Source organism: Notamacropus eugenii, chromosome 2, assembly GCF_028372415.1.
Source record: "Notamacropus eugenii isolate mMacEug1 chromosome 2, mMacEug1.pri_v2, whole genome shotgun sequence".
NCBI lineage: Eukaryota > Metazoa > Chordata > Mammalia > Diprotodontia > Macropodidae > Notamacropus > Notamacropus eugenii.
The window spans coordinates 420320486-420338388 of record NC_092873.1 but is presented as its reverse complement, the minus strand read 5'-3'; the positions used below and the strand labels follow the sequence as shown (position 1 = coordinate 420338388).

At 41.5% G+C, this 17903-nt stretch overlaps 1 protein-coding gene and 1 long non-coding RNA gene across 3 annotated transcripts in view; one reads left to right on the top strand and one right to left on the bottom strand.

The window, feature by feature from the left end:
- The window catches only part of ESRRG (estrogen related receptor gamma), a 686396-nt gene extending 672319 nt beyond the window's left edge, over positions 1 to 14077 (bottom strand). The window contains exon 1 of one of the 2 annotated variants that reach the window (XM_072647831.1): positions 13814 to 14077. The gene's annotated coding sequence lies outside the window, so the exon portion shown is untranslated. The remainder of the gene's footprint in view (positions 1 to 13813) is intronic. The other variant, XM_072647828.1, reaches the window with a different exon arrangement.
- The window catches only part of LOC140529287 (uncharacterized), a 67810-nt gene that overhangs the window by 27302 nt on the left and 22605 nt on the right, over positions 1 to 17903 (top strand). The window lies entirely within an intron of this gene.

Sequence of the window (17903 nt, the reverse complement as noted above, 5' to 3'; positions counted from 1 at the left end):
CTCTCCATGATCTGGCTCCAACTTTCTTTTTCAGGCTTATCTCCTACTACTCCCTTTCACAAAACCTAAACTCTAGTCAGAATGACCAAATATTTGGTCACATTGGCTTTCTCAGCTTTGTGCTTTTGCTTGTGGTGTTGGAATGCTTTTCCCACTCTTGATCCACATATCTAATTCTTATCCAACTTTCAAGGCCAAGATCAAAAGTTACCTTTTCAAAGAAATTTTTTTGCTTCTCTCCTTTTCCTCCTAAGCTAAATATAATATCACCTTCTTTAGATCTTTCATATCACTTTTTTGCAACCTATAATTTGTTATCAATATTTCTTATGTGTAGCTAGTCTATATTATAAACAATATCCATTATTTGTCATTGGTATATTACTGTTTAATATTATAAAATAATCAAAAATAATAATTATAACAAAAATTCATACTTATATAGCATTTTAGTTTGCAAATCACTTTTCTCACAGAAACAGGTAGAATTTTCAAGTATTACCTCCAGTTCACAGAAGAGGAAACTATAATAATACTTTCATATTCCAATTTACAACTTGTCTATCATTCCTCATCTATTAGATCTTTATAACTTCCTTAAAGACACCACATGTCTGTGTTTAACTCATCTTTGTACCCCTTCATGGTTCTTAGCACAGTGCCTTACACATCTCAATAATTGTTTGTTTAAATAAATGAATTCAGTGACTGCATCATTAAAAATTTGACTTTGCATAACAATAACTAGAACTTGTAAGAACTTCCCATGATCAAGCCATCTCTTTAAGGACTGGGAACACAATATACAGCACCTTGAAATGTTTCAACATCCAAGAGAAAATAAAAAATTATCAAGAGTATCTTTTAAGACAGTAGAGGGAAGAGAAGGGGAACAAGCTTTTAAATACCATTTATATGCCAGTCATTGTGTTAAGCACATTTTCACAAACATTATAGTAACCCTTTGAAGTAGGTGTCTTTAATATCACCATTTTACACTTGAAGACACTGAGGCATAGAGAGGTTAATTGCCTTGCCAGGGTGCCACAGCTAGTAAGTGTCTGCAGCTGAATTTGAGCCTAGGTCTTCCTGACTCCAGGCGCAGCACTTTGTCCACTGTGCCACCTGTTGCCTCTATATTATACCAAAAGAAATGGCGGTATGGCAGTTCTCCAGATAACTCGAGGGAGTCCAGCCCATCAGGTAAAGTTGACTGAATCATATGGAAAATCCCCAAATTCCTTTGTACTCTACATATATAGCTATTGTCTGCGACCATATGTCACTCTCCCCAAACTCCAGTCAGTTCTGGCTCCTCTATCACAAATCAAGTCACAAATTGGCATCTTAATCTAACAAGTATCTGGTCTGACATTTACTATAGTCAGCCATTCAGTCAACTAACATTTATGAAGAGCCTACTGTGTGACAGGCACTGCTAAAAGCTAAGAATACAAAGAAAAGCAAAAATAAAAAAAAGTCCTTACTCTCAAGAAGCTCATAGTTTAATGGGAGTAACTATGCAAACAATTATGTACAAATCAGATATATGGGGAGAGAAGGTAATCTGAGGGAATGCACTAAGATTAACTGGGAAAGGCTTCTTGCAACAGGTAAGACTTTAAGGAAAGCATAGAAGCCAGGAGGCAGAGATGAGGAGAGAGAAGAAAAAAAAGGCAGGACATGGGAGCATTATAAGTAAGGAATATCAATCAGACCTACATCTCTGAATTACATAGTATGTACCAGGTGGGGTAAGGTGTAAAAAGATAGGCAAGGTAGGAAGGAGACAGGATATGAAGTTGCTTTATAAGCCAAACAGAGGACTTTATATTTGATCCTGGAGGTAAGAAGGAGTTTATTGAAAGGGGCAGTGGGGGATGTGATATGGTCCAACCTGCATTTTAGGAAGATTGATTTGACAGCTGAGTGGAGGATGGATTGGAGTAGGGAAAGGCTTGAAGCAAGGAGACCAGCCAGTAGGCTATTGCAACAGCCCAACTGTGAGGTAATAAAGGCTTCTATCAGGGAGGGGCAATGACAAAAGGGAAAAGGCATCATATAAGACATATTAGGAAGGTAGAAATGACAGGACTCCATATTTGTAGGGAATTAAAGTCCTTTTCCCATTTCTAGCATTGTCACCTATCCGTACCTAAATAATTAATAGAATTATCATTATGTCTCATATCAAACAACCATTTTCAAAGCTTTAGGATAGTGTTCCCTAATGTATATGAAGAGTCAGCATGAAAAAAGAAATTAAAATAAAAAAAACCCATGGAACACTGCAAAAGTGACTACTACTTTTAGACTCAAAGTACCTGGGTGAAAATCCTGCCTCTGTCACTCCCTATGTGACCTTGGGCAAATCACTTTATGGGACCCTGCGTTTCATCAATAAGAGGAATGGGGAGAACTCAGCCTCCTCAAAGGTCTCTTTCCAGACAGTGGGAGTGCTGGAACCAGCTAATACATGTTTAAGATAGCCAACTGATTGCTAAATTTTCAATGTGAGTATTTATACTTGGGTAATCAGTTCAGTTTGGTTGTTTTTCAGTTGTATCTAACTTTGTGACTCTATTTTGTGTCTTCTTGGCAAAGTGGACCTGGAGTGGTTTGCCATTTCCTTTTCCAATTCATTTTACAGATTAGGAAACTGAGGCAAACAGGGTTAAGTGACTTGCCAAGGGTCACACAGTAGTAAATGTGTGAGGTTAGATTTGAATTCAGAAAGAGGAGTCTTCCTGAGTTTAGACCTGGTACTTTATCCACTGTACCACCTAGCTGCCACCAATAATCAGTAAATGCTACAGATCAGGGCTTGGTTTATTGCTTTGTTGATGGTCCAGATGTGAAAGTGATAGAGGAAATGTTAGTAATGCAGACTAAACCTAAAAGTATGGCATAGATTCATTTTTCCAGAAAGCTGGTTGTTAAACATGTACCAACACACCACTGCTTCCAGCTCTACCTCTGATCCTGTATGCTGGGGTTTCGATTTTCAAATAAATCCTTGAAATGGGCTTAACTGTCATTTGCTTTTTTACTTATAATAAAAAACCTAACATTTCTATAGCACTTTCAGGTTTACAAGATGCTTTCCTTACAAATACCCCTTGAGGTAGGTAGTCAAATATTCCTATTGTTTGCCTTATTTTACAGATGAGCAGCCTATAGATCTGATAAATTAAGCTCCTCATTGCAGAATAGGAAGCTTCAGTGTCAGAACTGGGACTTGAACCCAAGACTCTTCTATCCCAAGTTCAGTGCACTTTCTACCCCACCATGATGTTCAATGAAATCAAATTCTGGAAGAATAAATGAACATAATGTTTGCAGTTGAAAGAACATCTCCCAGAGGGCCTGTGTTTTAGCCCCTAGCATCACTAGGTAAGAACTCTGGCACATGAAGAGATCTTATAAGGTCAGAGGTCTAAAAAGCATGGGACCGGGTGCATAAAAGATAGTAGGTGGCACCAACAGACACAGGAAGCAGAGTATGGATAGGACTAGGGAGAAAAAAGATGACCCCTTGGAATACTGCAACAAATAAGGGCTCTGAAGTACTCTTATGTGCCTTCTCTTAAATTTCTTGTATCTGAAACAGTTGTGGTTGGTGGCTGCTAGTTTATATTCAAGCAAGTATATTGAAATGTATCCACAAGGGGTAGTGAGGTAACACCATGGATAGAACATTGGACCTAGAGTCTGAAAGACTTTTCTTTGTGAGTTCAAATCAGGTCTCAGACATTTACTAGCTACGTGACCCTGGGCAATTAATTAATCACTTAGTTAATCTTGTTTGCCGCAATTTCTTCATCTATAAAATGAGCTGGAAAAGGAAGTGGCAAGGACTCTAGCATCTTTGCCAAGAAAACCCCAAATAGGGTCATGAAGAGTCAGACACATCTGAAAGATGACTGAACAAGAACAACAAATATCCGTCCACAAATCATAGTGTTACATCTGGACCATGATGATCCTGGAGCCTAGCTGGGAGCTTTCCAAAGGAGTCCTGAGAGATAGTACTACATTCTAAGTATCTTTCATTGGACCTGTGAGTTCTAAAGGGGCTGTGTCTTTCCACTGTGCTTGGCAGTCAGAAGGATGAGAGAAGAATTAGAATGTCACTCACCTGGATAAGTAGAAGTTTGCATCTCTTTGTGTATGGATATAGAGAATGTTCAACCGCTTAATTTCCTTTGTTATTTATACTATTTCACAACCTAATTAAATGTTTTTGCTCTTAGATTTATGCATCTCGGCTATGCCTAGCAATAAAGTAATTTACCAGCTAGAAATTGAAAAGCTATTGCCTCCAAATAGACCCAAGGAATCTGGAAGTAGCTAAACAGTGTGTTACAGGTGAGTGGAATATAGTAAATGATCCACATTTCCTTAACCTCCCTAAGGGTAATGAACAAAACCTCATGCTAATCCACCTCTGTTTCAGGGGGTCAGATAGGCTGATTGATGGGATGCTAGATAGATTTGCTTCTCCTAAACTTGCCATACAATTACCTATATCGGCCAGAGTCAATATGTACTTGGGTTTATGCTTTGCTAATGCTTTTTTTTCATGTGTTTGTCCCATCCAGCCCCTAACTTTAAATTTCTCAAGGACAGGCTCAAGTTTTACTCAAGGGGCCAGTAACAAAGCTGCTTAGCACTCAGTGGGTAGCTCACTTTGCAGGGTTGACAAGCCAACTACACCTTTAAACTAGCGACAGCAGCAATAACCTGAAGAAGTACATAATTATCATGATGATAGGGTTTTTTCATTACTTCCCTTTTGCTCATTTTTTAAAATGTGGCCTTTTTAAAAAAAAACCTATTTATGAATATGTCCATTCATTTTTCATGAGTGCCCGTACACACAAACCATTCTGAAAGCAATAAGATATAGAACAAAGAGTTGAATTCACCTAACTCTTCTGTAGGTTCATTTTTTTTCATCTGCTTCTCCACAAAACTGATGTGTGTTTGTATAGACAGAATGTATGTCCTACTATAATATTTCTCTACTTTGTTGTCTTTTGACAGAATAATCATTTTTAGAGTGTATTAAAACAATCCAGTATCTCCTTTCCCAGACTATATGGCGACCTTTCTTTCTGTGGTTTTCCCTTTCCTTCCAGGAATTTCACAAAGAAGTCACTTGAGGTTTATATAGGCACGTGTGTGCACTTTGCACGTGAGAGACTCCTGTGTTCAGATCATCTTGTCAGCCTTTCCTTTGACTTTCCTGGTTGTTGTTGGTTTAAGACAGATCCTTAATGTTATTTAAACATAAGAGGCTTTTAAAATTTATTTACTGGTAGATTAATGTGATTTAAAAAAAAGACAAAACACCACCCACAGCCTCTTGAGATAAAAGGTTTCATTCACCAGGATTGACACATATCTGAGTTTCTCAGGAGTTTCTCCCAGTGAGGGTAGTTAAAGTCATTGAACTGCTTCCTTTCCTCAAATTACAGCAGTAACTTTAGGCACACATTTACAGTGGCAATCTAGTACAGTGTCTAATAAAGTACATTTAATAAAATGAAGGCTGTGGAGAAATAGAAAAGAATCCTCCCCACTAGTCCCCTACCCCGTCTCCTTATGAGTAAGAAATGTGTGTACATGATACAAAAAGACACATAGTCTTATAATGCCACCATTCAGTGCTAAGCACACAACTCCAAAGACCTTTCAGTGGTGAAATACTGCATCCCAGAAGATCACTGACAGACAACTGTTCCTCAATCAGTCCCTTGATTTAATATTGCCCTTTCTTGTTAACCCTCCATCCTTGAATGGCATTTTCGGTTTGTCATTGTCTAGTTCAGTTTGCCAGAAGAAACACCAACTTCTCTAATATTCTTTCTCTATTCCAAATTTGCACTGTCAGCATTTTAGCTGATTTAGCCATTATTGATTACTGTATTTGTGTAGGGAAGAGTTTCCCCTTGTGAATTGCATTGAATAAGTTTTACTCTAATATTACAGCACATTAATAGCTCTGGTGAGAATAGTAATATCATTTATCACATGTCAATATACTTGCTTGAATATAAACTAGCAGCCACCAACCACAACTGTTTCAGATACAAGAAATTTAAGAGAAGGCACAGAGGAGCACTTCAAAGACCCCTTATTTGTTGTCTTATTCTTCTGATTACTTTCTTTTGATCTAGTGGTCTCCAAAGTGCTGAGGAAGGGTATCGTGGGGAGCCAACATGACCCCAACTGTTGTGGAATTGGCCAATCAGAAGGTATCTCTCAGGAATAACCAACAGTGGGACTCATCTTGAACACAACTACACCTATTCATATCCTCCACTTCTAACTCTCATCTTCCTTTTTTGAGCCAGGCATAAGCCCTTCAGGTCAATGACAATCTAACTCATAACTTTACACTTATAGCAGCAGTTGTACATATGCTACTGAGGAAATGTCCTTCCAAATATCCAACAGATCCAAGCGATCCCCAGATCTCTTGGTACCTGGAGCAATGCTCCATTAGAGATCAAGTTCTGTGCTTTAGGACAATGACTGGGTTAGTAAGAGCCCATATCACCTCCTTTACATTTTGAGTGGCATATGGTACATCTCATAGGATGAGCAGACATAGATAGTTTATGATCCATCTCATGATAATCTTCCCTCCTATAAGAGGGCACCATCATTTATTTACAACCTCAATGTCAGTGACTCCTCATTCTCACTCACTTCACTAATTCATTAAATTCACTTATTCAATAAATTGTCAAATCTTGTAATTTCCTGTAACCACAACTTCTCTCCCATCTGTCCCTATGTTTTTTATTTACACAGCCTTAATTCTCAAAACTTTTAGCCTAGAGCAGGGGTGGGGAGCCTGTGGCCTCAAGGCCACATGTGGCCCTCTAGGTCCTCAAGTGTGGCCCTTTGACTGAATCCAAATTTCACAGAACAAATCCCCTTCATAAAGGAATTTGTTCTGTAAAACTTGGATTCAGTCAAAAGGTAGCACCTAAGGACCTAGGCGGCCTCAAGGTCACAGGTTCCTCACCCCTGGGGACTATTGCAATAACTGCCTAATTGGACTCCCTTTTTCCAATCCATCCCCACATAGCTGCCAAGTCAATTTCCTGAAATTGTAGATGTGACTGGGTCATTGCCCAACCAGTACACTCCAGCAGCTCCCTATTGACTCTGGTAGGACTCAATATTATTTCAAATATCTCATCCTTTTTTAATTTCTATTTTTATGGAAGTTTGCAATATACATAATTATAATACAATAGAGCATGTACATATTCAGGGATAGGGACTGGGCCTGTGATTTCATTGAGAAGTTTATAGGGAACTCCCATGTGAGAAAACTACTACTACCACTTCAGGTTAGTACCTTCTCTACAAACTAGAAACTTAGAGAATTGTCAAGGTCACATAGGGATTAATAGACTTGCCCAGGGCCACACAGCCACTAGGTATTAGAGGGCTTAAGGTCATCTCTCTTTCCACTATGCTTTAATGTTTAACATAAAATATAAAAAGTAAATGCTGTATATGTATTTTAAGATATATTACAGCCATAGCTGTGCCAATGCCACTGAGAAAATCATCCCTCCAAGTATCCAACAGATCCAAACGATCTCTAGATCCCTTGGTAACTGGTGCAATGCTCCATTAGACAATAAGTTCTGTGCTTTAGGGCAATGACTGGGTTAGTAAGCACCCATGCCACTTGCCTTTACATTTTGAGTGGCATATGGCACAGCTTAAAAATTTTTAACAGTCAAAAAAGTTTGGGGACCTTAGCTCGAACCAATGAAACACTTTCTCCTGGAGGTGTATATTGTTCCTATCAGTATGATTCAAATGCAATATTGTTTCAAAAAATGGGGAAGGGGAATACAGTAAACATTTTAAGTCAGAAAAGTATTTTCCTCACATAAGAAAATAGTAAGCATTTTCTTATAATATTCCCTGAGCTAACAAGTGAAATCTGAAGCTGATCTACCTCTGTTTTAAGTGGTCATTTTTAGGGATGAGGCAAGACCACCAAACATCCAACATGATTCCAGCTGTTGTGGAATTGTCCAATCAGAGGGTATTTCTCAGGAACCAATAGTGGGACTCGTCTTGAACACAACTACACCTATTCATATCCTCCACTTCTAACTTTCATCTTCCATGTTGAGGAAATAATATCAAAATATCTCTGGTGAATGGATTGATACATTCACATATTTCAGCAAACACAGTTATTTAAATGAGTGTGACATAGCTCCACTGAAAATTCTGGGAATAAATCAAGTTTTTAGGAAAGTTTGAATTTTCTCTTCCCATGGTGCTGTGCTCATTGTCTTTGCTATGACTTTAAAATCATACATAGAAAAAATTCTGCTTGAAAACTTTTCTGTTTGCTTTTCATGACGTCTCATCAAAGTGAAAGCTACCATGGAGGGAATAAATCTACTTAAATGTCAGTCTGACCCGTTTACACAGATTAAGGGGAAGGAAAGGATTATACAAATATTTGGATAATGTAGATTGAAAATCTTATGCTCCTCTCAAATATCTATTTTAGATCAAAACATAGGTAGGTTTAGCCTGAATTCCCAGAACTATAGTGGCTCAATTGTGAGCTTCAATGGAAACACATTTGTTTTTAGTAATAATAGCTACCACTTACGTAGTGCTTTTCAGGTATCTCATTTCATCCTCACAACAATCCTGGGAGGTAGGTGCTATTATCTCCATTTTACAGATGAGGAAACTGAGACAGAGTTGAATGACTTGGCCAAGTTCACATAGTTAGTAAATATCTGGGGCTAGATTTGAACTCAGGTCCTCCACACTCTAGGTCCAGTGCTCTTCCCACTCTGTGCCTAGCTACATGATGAAGCTTTTGGAGAAAAACAAACTGAACACAATCTCTTGTAGATAAAGAATAACTATAAACAGCAAGCAACTTAATTCAGAATAGGAGACACTAATGAGGTTACTCAAGATATCTAAGTACACATGGCTACATTCGGAAATGTACAATTTGAAAAACTAAGCTCTGATGAAAAAATAAAAATATTGAAATTAAAGTTGTCTGAGAATGTCATCTTTTTTGTTAAAGAAGAGAATGAAATTAAAGGGGAGATATATACAAGTCAACCAGAGGAAGAAGAAAGTATTTTTATTTCAGAAAACCTTGTTTTCTTCAACTTTTTTTCTTTCCTCTCATTTTCAATGCTCTGCTCTTTTAAACAATTAATAGGTAAATAAAATACTAAAAGAGAATTTCCTCAGTTTCTCAGTGCCCCCCCCCCTTTTTTTTTTACTTCAGGGAGTTCTTTCATGTTCTTTGTAGAACTCTGAGAACAAATCCCTACTTGGATGCTATGAACTTGACTCTATTGGTATGAATTATTTCTTAACTATTTTTGCTGCTGAGGGTTATAGCAAGACTTGTTTGCAAATGTTTTGAAAATATGGATCCTCAAATGCTACCTGGAGATTTGGGATGGGAATTGATGAAAGACAAGAGTTAACCCTTTTGATAGTGGCCAGAGAAGTTTTTGTATCTTATACTTATAGAACAACAGTTCTTAATCTTTGATCTGTGAACTTGATTTTTCTAAATATTTTGATAATTGTTTTTCAATAGAATTGTTTTCCTTTGTAATTTACTATATCTTATTTAATACTTTGAAAAACATCATTCTGAGAAGGGAATCCATGGGTTCCACTGACTGCCAAAGGAATACATGACCCAAAACATGTTAAGAATCTGTGCTACAGAGAGTGAAATTGTAGCCCAAACTGGACATCAGAGGAACTGCTTATCTAAACCTTATCTAAAAGTTTAGATAATCTTTTTCTGTATTTGCTATTGATTCCTTCCTGAAGAAGAAGAAAACACTAAAAGATTTCATCATTACAGGAAAATAAATAACTAATAGGAAGGGCGGATCCTTTTTTTCTGCTGATAAACATCAAAGAGTTGCCTAGTTGGTGTTTACACTGGCAGGTGACTGTCAGAATTAGAGAAGTAGCAGTTGCCAAGGGAAGCCTGGGATATACTATTCCTTAATCTTTGGCCATTCCTGTGTTCATTCTATACTTCTAGTTTCTGCCTTTTAGCAGTGAATCACCCTAAATTCAGTACTGCTAACTAGCCTGCCAAGCAGTTAGAAAAATCACTCAGATGTTATTGTTGATTGTTTTAATATAGGGATAATTTCTACTAATAATTACTTTTAAAAGGTTTTTTAAGAACTGCTTAGAAGTGCAGGTAAGGTAGGTAGCTAGTCTGTTCAATGAGCCTCTGATAATTTCCTTCCTAGGCCTAATTTATTCATGTGCAGATCTGCTTTTGAAAATCTCAACCCTGACATTTTTTTTGCTCCATCAATAGATAGTGTTTTTCAGCCATTTTCCATTTCCATGACCATGGTATTTCTCCGTCTGGTTTCTTGTTTCTTGCTTTTTAAAACTTGGAAACAAGGATTTTTACCACCCTAAAAGAACCATTCTTTTCATAGCTGTCATTTCCCCTTGTCCCTTCTTTCTTTGTTATTCCTTTCTCTCTTTCCCTCCTCCTTCATGTCATTTGCAAATTTTGACTATGGAAAACTTATCACAAATTAATCTGATCAAAAGTACTAGGCCTTTCTATCTATTGTCTAAGATAGATCCCACTGCTCAGCTACTGTCCTAGACATAAAGCAAGAGAAAAGTTGTGACATTAGAGAACAAATGACGAGAAGATAATTGTACAGAGAAGATCCTCCAACAGGTTGGGAACTTGCTACTCCAAATGCTGCCTGTACTTTTTTCTTTCAATTCCTTTTTCATATTTTTTCCTTGTGTTCCCCTTTTCTCCTTCCTATCTGTTTTTGCCTTCCCTCACTGAAGGTACCCAGGGGAAGTTGAATCTTTACTTGGCTTGTAACAAAATCAGGATAATAGATCTCCCTCTTAAAACTGCACTAAAACAAGAGTAGAGAGAGTTCATTCTCTCTTGGCTGAAAGGAACTTTCCCATTCCTGCGATCTTCATCCCTAGAAGGAATTAGAAATAAGCCCTTCTTATTCAAAAAGGCTATGAAAATTTCAAAAAATCAGAATAACACTGACATGCCTTGCCCATTCCCTTTACTCGACCTCATTGTGAACACTCAAAGTTGAACCTTTCAGAAAAAAAAAGCAATCGAAGTTTGTCATTAAGCACCCTGGTAATAGAGAGTATGTCTGTGAGCTTTTACACACACACCCTCCCTTTTAGATAACATGACATCCCAGCACCTGGAGTGTTTCCTATGTGCTATGAGTGGCATAAAAACAAGAGGAAGGAAAGACAGAGACAGAAAGACACAAACACACACACACACACACACACACACACACACAGAAAGAAAGAGAGGACAGGAGAAGAGAAAGGAGAGCCCATAGCCTTGATATTATAAAAAGAGAAACCTGTACTTCAAGTTAACAAGACAGTTGTCATCCTATTGTTGTTATTCTTCTTTGTTTTTCTTCCTTTTTCTCTCCTTTTTTCCTCTTCCTCTAAAAACTAAAAAAAAAAGTTTTCTGGAAAAGAGACAAGGGGCAATAACAGCGACAAAAATCTGAAAGTTGAGAGTCAGTAACTGGGCAAACGAGTTTCTCCCTCCCTTCCTCCTCTGTCAGATAGAAATCTAGGGGAGTGGGTGAATCTGTAAGAGATATATCCTGCCCTTCTCCAGACCTTACACACCTCTGGAAAGCTGAGAGACTTTTTCTCTAACTCACATTCCCCACATTCAGAAGCATAGTTCTGAGAGCTGTGGAAAATGAAACAATTTACTCAGCTGTTCAGTTTGAGGACATACTCGCCCTCAACTCTTGGGTCCCAGAATGAAGTTGGATTTCTGAAAGTTGTGTTTATGGCCTGCTGCCAGTGAAAGACCCTATGATCCCTATGCCAGTCCGAGCCAGGCAAGACTCTGGCCTGAAAGGGGTCAGTCAATCAATGAAACTCTTACTAGGGTCAGCCACTGTGCTGGAAAGGCAAAAACACCCCTGGCCACAAGGAGCGTATATCTAGCGTTGAGTGTCAGTTCAGCGAAAGGCATCGAAATGTGTGCTTTGGAAGGGGAAGCAAGGTTATATTCTACCTGTGATGGTGGATTAATTGAGCCAGTCATTTGTGGCGGCAACACCCTCAATCGCTTTTATAACTGCCTCAGGCACAGTCATTCGAGTTTTTCTGGGTCTTAATTCATCACGCTCTTGGGGAGATAAGGTGGTCAGTTCAGTGCAGGAGATAAGGTGGTCAGTTCAGTGCAGAGGAGCGGGCCACGAATGACGCTCGCCTTTTCCCCTCCAAAGGCTAGAGAGGACGTTTACTGTAAGTTTCTGCACCTCCCCCCCCACCCCCACCCCCCGAGAACTTGGTGATGGGTGGTGGGAAAAGGCTACACATCCGAAGTTCGAGGCCATGGAATGGGGAAGAGTAGCTTGAAAGGCATAAAGGGGAAAGAAGCAAGAGTAGTCTCGGAGGATCGTCAAGACCACCTATCCCTACCTGTACCACCCCCCCGCCCCAGAAATACTTTAGCGCTTTTCTCTGGGTGCCTGTGTGAACAGATTGCGAAATCACACACACACACACACACACACACACACACACACACACACACACCCCTGCCCTGGCCCCTTCACCCTCAAAACCTTTTCTCATGTGGGAAATTTCTGTTTATTCCAGTACAGGTCACACATCCTCCCCTGCTCCCCAAACTTGCGTGCACAGAAAGAACCATACACCCAAGGGCCTCCACTTGCTCCACCTTTCCCACTGTCCTTTCCAGGCGCCAGAAACACAGGTAATCCGCAACACCTTATCTTGCCTCTACCCCGCCCCACTCCCCTTCTATGTCAAGACCTAGGCCAGACAGGCAAATCACTACACAAGAGCGAAGACTTCTGTTTTGACCCCTGGTTTCCTAAACACACGTAATCTTTATCTCTGGTGTGACTAGTGTAATAAAGGCATGCGTCACAAGAAAGTCTCCGAAATCTTTTCCTCAATCCTCCATCACCTCAAATGCCGGGACTCGATTTTAGTCCTATGCGTGGTGAGGAGAAAGACACCTTAAACTCTCTTCCTACTTCTCTGTCTGGGGATTGCAGTATAACTCACCGTCTGTTCTCTCTCCACTTCACAGTTCTCCTCTGCCCGGCCCCCCCCCCCATCCCCACCCCGATTTCCCTGACTGATTGTCTCACGGTCTGTGTGATTTGCATAGATCAATACTCGCATTGCTGAGGCATTGACCCGAACGTCCGTGCTACAACGCCACTTTCTCTTAGTAACCTCCAAGTCCAAGTCACCTCCGAGACTTTGGGGTCAGGCGTTTATCTGCACACCGTAACCCTTACTCCCACCTCCCACATCTGCTCCGGTGCATTTGAAAAAAATATCCTTTCCACCATCTAGCCGCCCTCCACTCGCAGTCCTCCCTTGAGTAGTTTCCTTTTATCCCTATTACACTGATTCATGCTTTTTCTCCCCCTTTAAAAGAAAGTGAGGCTAGTTTTTTTTTTCTTAGACGCAAATTGAACAGAGTTGAGATCCGAGGGGGAGGGGGAGAGAAGGATCAGAGGATGCGAACCGGAGGCGATAGGGAGTGAATACAGAGAGAAGGAGAAAAGAAGAGTGAAGCAAGGTGAAAAGGGCAGAGGAGGAGAGGGAGAGGCAGGGAAGTGAGCGGGGACACACACGCACAGGGACAAGGACGAGTGCGCATTCACTTGCGGCGGCTCGCAGCCTGCCGGTGCGGAGTGTGTCTGCGGCGCGGACTCACATGGTTGGCCTGCCTGCAGGATCCGCTCTCTCAACAACTAGCGAGTGTATGGGTGGCTTCGGGATCTTGCCGCTTTCTTCCCCCGGTAGATGGTAGCAGCTAGGGCAGAAACAAAACAAAACAATTCACCAAACAAAACAGGATCACACACACACACACACACACACACACACACACACACACACACACACACACACACACACACACACACACACACACTCAAGCGATACGGGGAACGCTTTCACTTCTCGCTGGAAAACCAACAAGCCAGAGCGCCGAGATTACTCCTGCCTGGTGTGTGTAGCCTATAAATAGAGAACTTTTTGATAGAATCAGCTAACAAATGAGAGGAGAAGGCGTAATTTTGCGCAGGAGCCCCCCTTTCCCAGGGAAGACCAGACTCCCCCTCATGCAGCTGCTGGAGTGAAAGTTAGGGGTGGGGGAGGATTAGAAATGTGTGGGTTAGTGTATTTTGATTTTATTGCAATTCTCAGGAGTTGTATTTGTTTTACTTTCGAGGTTGAAGGAAGGGAGGGAAGAGTCCCTTCACCCTTGTCTCTCCAGCTTTATCCCCACCGTCCTTCTTGGTATTCTTTCCAAGCCTCCCATCAACCTTAGCCAGAAAGTGGAGGGGACAAGTCACTGGGGAACAAAAAAAAATACCAAGGAAAGTTTAATCTAGTTAGCTCCTGGGTTAATAGGGGGAGGGAGAAGCGGATTGGGAGAAGGGAGAGTAAACTGTTAGTGTATGAATGGCTGGGGGATGGTAGTGGGAAAGCTGGGGTCCACTTTCATCTACAATGCCGGGGAGAATAAGGTGATCAGGCCGAGTGTGCACTCAGAAGATACTGGATGAGCGTGCACTCAGGAAACACTGCCAGGATTCTTTTTTCTTTCTCAGTCTTCTGAAAGGGGAACTTAAAGGAGTACCGACAATCGCTATTTTGAGAGGGAAGGAAAGGGTGAGATAGAAGGAGAGAGAGTGAATACAAAATGACAGGTGGGTTCCCTGATTTGCAGGTCTCTTTTTCACAAAACCACCGATGCCCTCCTCATCTTTGGCATAGATCCCATCTTTAACTACTGGTTTGAGATAGCAAAGGTGCAGAAATGCCTTGGGTTCCTCCCAGGGTTGAAGGCTGGTTTGGTGTTTTCAGTCAGCAACTCTCTTAGCCCCTGCAGGAAGAGTGCTACTCCTCTGCAGAAAGCCAGTTTCTTAGAAGCACTCTGAGGGCCTAGGACATTGCGAACCTTTTCTCTCTTGATTCAGTGATTCCAACTTGATTTTGACCTCTTGTCCTCCTTTTCACTCCTGCTATTTCCAGACCCGCGGCGCGCTGGCTGCTCGGATTGTTTCGTTTTTGGTTTTCTTTCAGGGCACTTCTTTTTTGAAAGGGAAGTTTGGGAGTGTGGGAGGTGGGGAAGGGGGCTATTGCTCCTAATTGCTCCCTGTCCCCTCCAAAATCCACCAGACTAGGAGTAGACTGCTCAGGAATAAAGGTCCATTTCCTGAATCGCTGCCTTTTCTGTCCTCCACAGGGCATGTCCCCTAAAGGGGTGGGGGAAGGCAACAAAAATTTTCTGTTACAGAGGAATGATAAATGTTTTAGGTGAGGGTGAAAACAAGGGAGAAGGGCAAATAACATTGTGATGCCTTCTTTTTCTTGAAGGCCCAATTTCCAGATGAGGCCTGGAAATGACCCCTCAGATGTAGGGATTAACCCTAAATGAGCAGCAGTTTTCCCTCCCTCTACCTCTTCCCTTGAGCATCAGTGACCCAGCTACCTTCCTTCTACAAAGAAATGGGAAGGTTTTTCTCCTTTCTTGTCTTTTTTCTCCTTCTTTCCTTACTCTTTTCTCTAAGCAGGAGTTTATATCCTGAGAGAGAAATCCAGAAGGGAAAGACTACAGTGTTACAGGTGCTGGTTGGGAAGGAAGGGGTCTTGCTGGGACTGGCTCCACTGTAAGCCCCCTCCCACCGATAGAGCCCATCCTAAAGCGAAAGTAATTCATGATTAGGCCCACTGAGCCTGGATCAACTTAGGAAGAAATAGAAAGCAGGGGAAAAGATAGAAGAATAACAGAATCTACATTCCTTCTCTCTGAATCCCCTCCCCTTTGTTTCCCCAGCCTCTTCCCCTTCATATTCAGGCTCTGTTGGGGACTTAGGTGTATGTGTCTTTATTGGAAAACCAAACCAACCTTAAGCCAGCTACAGATGCACCTCTGTGCCTGCGCTGCAACTTCACCGTTACAAGACTTCCTGGCATTTTTATGTTGCCCTTTCCCTCAAAGTGACAACCTCCTGTCTCTCCAGACATGGATGTATAGGGAGCTTGTGGAGGCTGCTTAGTTCTCTGTCAGTTTGGCTGCTAAAGGTTAGGTCACAGCTGGGGAGTTGGGAGGTTCACCCCCTCCCACTTGCCCCATGGTCCCAGGCCACGTACCTGTCACGGCAGTCCTGCTGGGAACAATTGACCTATCTTGGGAAACAGAGACCTGGTGCACTTTCCCTCTCCCAGTCTCTGACCCCACCCTTTTTCCCACCTCCCTCTCCCCAAGAAAACCAGGACAGAGGTGGGGCGGTCTCTTACTGGCCATTGGCCTTTCCAGAGTGTTTGGAGTCCCTGGAACTTGTATTTCCCTTTTCCCCTTAGTGCAGTCTGTAGGGATCAGATGGCCAGAGCAGCTTCTATGATCACTATGAGCTGTCCTCAGTGCTTCTCATCATTCTTGCTGCTACCACTACCACCACCACCACGAATTTTCAGGAAGATATTTGAAATTTCGAAATATTAAGGCAAAGAGAGGCAGGAAACTCTTTTTATAGGGACGGGGCAATTTTTAGGGGGGTAGGGTTCCCTAGATGTGCTGGCAGGAGTGTTAAGGACTTATTTAGGGGAACAGCTACTTCAGAAAAAGACAGAGGAAACCCTTCCTCATTTCACTTTCTTCAGATGCAGCTCACTTCTTTTGTTTTCTGCCTAAGGGAAAGCAGCCGGGTGTGATGGATCTTTTTAGATCCCATCAGCGGCAGAAAAATCCTGGTGATAACGATTATCTCTCGCTCTCTCTATCTCCCCATCTCCCTAATTCATCTCGCTCCTGCTCCAGACCCCCAGGAAGACTGAGTAGGGTCTGAGGTTGTTTCTCACTGAGTGATTCCACTGGGACTTCGCTCTTGCTACCTTGGGAGGGAGGGCGAGGGAAAAAGGAAAGACACGATTCCACTCCTTTCTTTCCTCTCTCCTCTGGACTGGGGAGGGAGGGCGCAGAGCATTTCTTCTCTGCAAAGCCCTGCGCTCCTCTCAAGTGATTTTAGTCTGGCGCTTTGGTCTATCCATATACATTTCCAATCTCATGGCTCATAAACTATTAGCAAAATGGTTTCATTATTCACCTTCTGTATCCTACAAAAGCGAGAAAGAGGGAGAGACAGGAAGGAAGAGGGAGGGGGTGATGGTGGCAGAGAGCATGGATGACAATGATTCGGTTGGCGTTTAAATCATAGTTCAGGCTTTTTTCTCAAGCTGACATTCAAACAAATCTGGTCGGTTTCCAGATATTCTATAGTCTGTCCCTGAGTGTCCCTGTCTACCAGGTATCTCTCTGTCTCTGTTTCTGTCTCTCTGTCTGTCTGTCTGTCTCTGTCTCTGCTTCTCTCTCTCTCTCTCTCTCTCTCTTTCTCTCTCTCTCTCTCTCTCTCTTTCTCTTCCTCCCCCCTTCTTCTTCCTTCCTCCTTCTCCATTTCCTTCTCTCTCTCCCTCTCCCCCAGGCCAAAGATCTGAATGAATCAACAAGATGAACCTACTTCATGATTTTTTTTCATTATATTTTGCCAGTTAGATATTTTAGTTTAGGAAAATAAAGACAACTAGTGGTTGGTGTCTTCCCCTTCCTTTTGGGGTTATGATAGTGGGATCCCTAAACCTACTTCCTCAAACTCCAGTTGATTGCTTAGAAGTTATGAGACTAGAGGAAAGTGGCTTGTATAATACAAAAAACACTTATCTAGCTTCGTGTTTTTTAGGAAGGGACCTGCAAGGGAACGGGGACAGGTTGGAAAAGGAGTGAGGGAGGGCTTGAGGGG